At 35.4% G+C, this 5,000-nt stretch overlaps 1 protein-coding gene across 1 annotated transcript in view; it reads left to right on the forward strand.

Moving 5' to 3' along the window:
- LOC138866998 (hemicentin-2-like) overlaps positions 1-5,000 on the forward strand; it is a 119,452-nt gene that overhangs the window by 108,877 nt on the left and 5,575 nt on the right. The gene's annotated exons all lie outside the window — the stretch shown is intronic.

The following is a 5,000-nucleotide window of genomic DNA, read 5'->3' on the forward strand; positions in this document are numbered from 1 at the left end:
ACTCTGAATGACCGGAGGGCCTTTAGGAATTGCTGGGAATCAACGACCTGGTTGCAAACTGCTCCTAATGAGGGGAAGTACATGTCTCTCCTGATGTATCTAAGGAAGTAAACGACGAAGAACTAAGAGGCACATCAAGAATTCTTCCCCATAAAATTCCAATGATTTGATGTAAATACGGCCTTTGGCTATTAGCCCTCTCGTCACCGTTGACACTCTGATAGCCGCACAAGTCAAGACGAAAACAAATCAGCGTTTGGTTGCTTCTCTACCCGTTCCGAAAGGAGTTTAGAAGTGGACATAATATATACCCGGTGGGTGGAAGAAAGAAGAAACCTTAAACCATCCCAAGAAATAGCAATAGACCACGCTCTGAGCAAGGTAAAATGACCCCTCATAGCATCAGAAGCAAGGATAGTGTAAAACCATCAGCTTATCTTGAGTAACCAGAACAAAGAAAAGATAAAACAGATCTAAATACCAGTTACAGTGGACCCTGCAAACGTTGATCAGAGGGACGGACAGACGAGGAACTCTGTTAGGGACCACAGGTGTTATCTGTATCTTCATCCTGGCGACACACAGGATCAGGATTCACAATACAAGACCTCAGTTACTGCCAGTGCCAATACCAATGGAGAAAACTGCAAAGCAAAGGCAGCAGGAGCTGATTCAAGCTGTTCAATAAAATAGATAAGAGACTATATCAGCCCTGTGCAGTTCTCACGGGATACAGCCTGTGCAGGCATAACCCACGGTTTAATTTGCGGGAAGTGAGAAATTCCCTTTCACGTTGAGCAAGATTCTGGTGAACTAAAATCAGATTTGCTATCACCCGTAGCTTCCACAGAGATGCACAACTAACACATTAGTTCTCAATACAAGCAGTTTAAATCGGTACTATAAAACAAACTCAATTAATCATGCATCCTCAGAAGATGCACTAAGAATCTATCACACCCTTATACCAAAATGTCTTCTATAAAGTCAGTGGCCAAAGAACTGGAAAAGCAGCAGCATCTCTATCCTTGCTTTTTAGTACCATAAAACTCGAAAAAAACAGACAATGTAGAAAAGTGAGGTTTAGCTCTGCAACTGATCTTCAGCCTTTCACGGCCTCTAAGTTGGGCACCTGACAGAAGCATGCATGGCACGTCGCCCTGATCAGTATGTGTGAATTTCACACTATTAGCTCAAGGACTTTTCAAGGAAGCAGTCTTCACTTGTGTATGTACAGGTGTCCCTTAAGGAGGCCTTCTTAGGCCCTCTTTCTGGGAACGTTTTCATAAACAACCTGAAGCCTATATGATTTGCTCTCCATGAGTTTTCGGCAAAGCATATATGAACGACGGATTACGGCATCGTCAGTATCCAGATAACACTAAAAGAAAATCGCGCTATGTTTCGGCTATGAGATCGTAAAACTTATGGCCCAACTGTATGGTTTATCTACTATGAACACGAAATAAACAACCTAGACAGACCCAACAAGTCGATGCCGATACGACATTGCTCCGAATCCAGAACCTGCGTGTGGCTCATCCACTGCCACAGAGGCAGCCAGCTGGACAGGTACTGAGCGCCGATAGAAGAATGGAACAAACACCGGCATCCCCCGCTGTCCCTCGCTTCAGGACGACGCAGTAATGCACCATCAGAGGCAAATAATTCCTCGGTAGAGAGGAATATGGAACAGATTTGTAGTGGCTTAACTATTTACTTCAAATCCTTACCTGCTGAGCTTTAATGCCATATTCAGCATTCGGGTTAAAGGGAGTTATAAAAGGATTGTACTCTCTCCCTTTTGCCTTAATTATTTATATATTGATAGAAATGCGTAGCATTATAAAAGATTACAAGCTAAGCTTTAAGCATTAAAGAGAAGCCTTTATTTGTAAATTGCACCAAAAGATCATTCTAGAAAATCTCCTAAAGTAATGTTTTCAGACAAAAAAGAAAGAAGTGGGGGAGAGAGAAGAGGGAATGGGATGGAAGAGGGGAGAGAGAGAGAGAGAGAGAGAGAGAGAGAGAGAGAGAGAGAGAGACAGAGAGAGAGAGAGAGAGAGAGAGAGAGAGAGAGAGAGAGAGAAGGGAGGGGGAGAAAGAGAGAGAGCCACAGAGAGAAAAAAAAGAGACGGGGCGAGAGAAACGCGGATAATGAAAGAAAGAGAGAAAGACGCAGACAGAGAAAGAAAAAGAGACCCAGAGATAGAGAGTGAGAGAGCAAAGTGTCCCCTTGTCATAGGTAGAAATTTACTGAATCTCCCATTATGCAAATGAATTATCTGTTTGTTTACCTGCTGAAGACATTATCTTCGTGAAAACCTGGATGAAAATATTTTAGCGGGTTTTTTTCAGTGAACAAAGGGAAAGAGAAGAAAATGAATAGGGGATAGATGATACGTAAAGATGGATGGTTAAATAATAGATTGGTCGACAGATAGATTGATAAATGGATGGATATAGATAAATAGATAGATACGTATAAAGATAGATAAATGGATAGAAAGATAGAAATAGAAAAATAGATAGATAAATGGACTGAGACATATATAGACAGATGGATAGAAAAATAGATGGATTGATAGATATATAGGTGGGTAGATTGATGGATAGATAGAGGAATAATAGATCGATAGACACATAGAGGACAGGTAAGTAGGTAGATGAAGAATAATGGATTTGAAGAAAAAAGGAAAGAGAAATAGAGATGAGCAGCAAAAAGAACGAGAAAAGGATAAAAAAAAGAGTTTAAAACGATAAGAAAATTTGGAACAAGAAAAGAAAATGCTTCAAGCAATGGAAAAAGTGAGGGGAGAAAACCTAGAAGATTTTGGGAAGAATGGAAACATGAAAATGTAAAAAAATAATAATAATAAAATAAAATAATGATAATTACAAGTAATAATAATAAATGAAAAATAAAAGAATGTGAGAAGTGAGAGAAAAAAAGAAAAAAGGATGAAGGTTGAGTTAAAGAACGAAATTACGAATAGAAAGGAAGAGAGGAAAGTAAGAAGAGAACGGAAAGAAAGAGAAAAATGGAAAAAATACAATGAAAAAGAAAAAAAAAGTATATAAAAAAGAGAAGAAACTAGACGTGGATTATAAAGTACAAAAATATATTAGAAAGCAAGAGTGAGAATAAGAGAAGATATAAAAAAGAAAACGAAAAGCAAGCGAAAGAGACGAAGAGAGATAAAAAGCGGATTGAAAATAAATTAATTGATAAATACATAAAAATAACGAAAAGAGAGAGATGCAACAATAGAAGAACCGAAGAAGGAAAGAGGAGAAATAAGGAGAAGAGAAGGAGCAAGAAGATAATTTAGCAGCGATTCTCCGAATATGAACGACTCAATTTGCAAAGTAAAGAGCTGATAAAGTTTATTAATCACTAGCTGGCAACCGTCTTAATCCTATCGCGATCAGGGCGAAGTCTGGGGCAAGAAGGACCTATGTGAGGTGCTAGCGTTACAAGGGGAAAACTTTGATATTCTCATCTTTATTTACCATCATTATTATTCATATTTTTATTGTGATCATCATTGTTGGTAATTATAACAGTAGCAGTAGTAGTTTGATTATTATCATTATCATTATCATTATTAAGATGAGGGTTATGATGATTATCGCAGTTATCATTATCATCATCATTATCATCATCATCCTTTTTTACTTGTTTCATTATTGCTATCTTTATCATTATTAATATCATATATATATTGTTGTTGTGTTGTGGTGACGTCATTACTCCGCCCCCTTTTTAATCCTGACAAATTGTGCAATGTTTTATGATATTTTTTTCAGTTTGTTTTCTTTAAAGATAGCACAACGATAACACAAAGAGAATACTACCGAAAAGGGGAAAAATGAAAAAAGACAATATTTGATATTTGCAATGAAATAAAATGATGAGGTGAGGCTTAGTTTGGGTTGCCAGCTAGGATTATCATCAAGTTGAGGTAGGTGTACTTGTGTTAAGATAAAGGGATCATTATCTTTGTAATTTTTATTGTCATCATTATTATTGCCAAAATAAATAATAATATAGTTATTATTATTATTGTTATTATTATCATTAGCATTATTATCATTACTATTAATATCAGCATGATTGCTGTTACCAATTTTTTATCATAATCATTATTATCATTAACATTATCATTATTGTTACTATTAGTATTACTATTACTATCTTTATAATTACAATAATAACATTAACATTATTGTTATTATTATTATTGTTAATGTTACCATTATTAATGTTAATATTAATGTGATTATTACTTAATTGATCAATGTTATTATTGTGATTATCATTATCATCAATGTTTTCATAACTATCATTACTATTATCATTTTTATTATTTTTATTATTATTAGAAGTATTACTTTTATTACTATACTATTGTAGTGTTATATTTTTTTATGATTGCGATTAATATTATCATAAATATCATTTTTATTAGCATTAGTAGTCGCTACTATTACTATCAACGATAATGATAATGATAATAATAAGGATGATAATGGCAATGGTGTTAATGACTATAAAGATAATAACAATAACAATGATAATGATGATAATAACAATTATAGCAATAATAATCATCGCAAGGATAGTAATAATATTAATAATTACAAACATGAAGGCGTGAGAATTATTATTACTTTAGTTTCTAGCTTACCAAGACTGTCCGCTATTGGCACTCCTGCAGCAGGTTTGGCACTGACTCATCACTTTTCTTGTTGGGTGTCGAAGGCTTTGTAGTTAGATGGGTTTTCCACATGGGGCTTAAAGTTCCTGAATTCGATTTTTTTTTTAGGGGGGGGGGTTGCGTTTGTGTGTGGGGGATATTTTGAATTATTCTCTCTCCCTAATCTTCTTCACTTAGTAGCCGGAGTATAGAAAAGAAACTATTTCTTAAAACTGGGGAACTGGGGAAGAGCCTGCATTTTGTAGTGAATACTATTTGGAAAATGTTTGAACAGGTATT

The sequence above is a fragment of the Penaeus vannamei genome, chromosome 28 (assembly GCF_042767895.1).
Source record: "Penaeus vannamei isolate JL-2024 chromosome 28, ASM4276789v1, whole genome shotgun sequence".
NCBI lineage: Eukaryota > Metazoa > Arthropoda > Malacostraca > Decapoda > Penaeidae > Penaeus > Penaeus vannamei.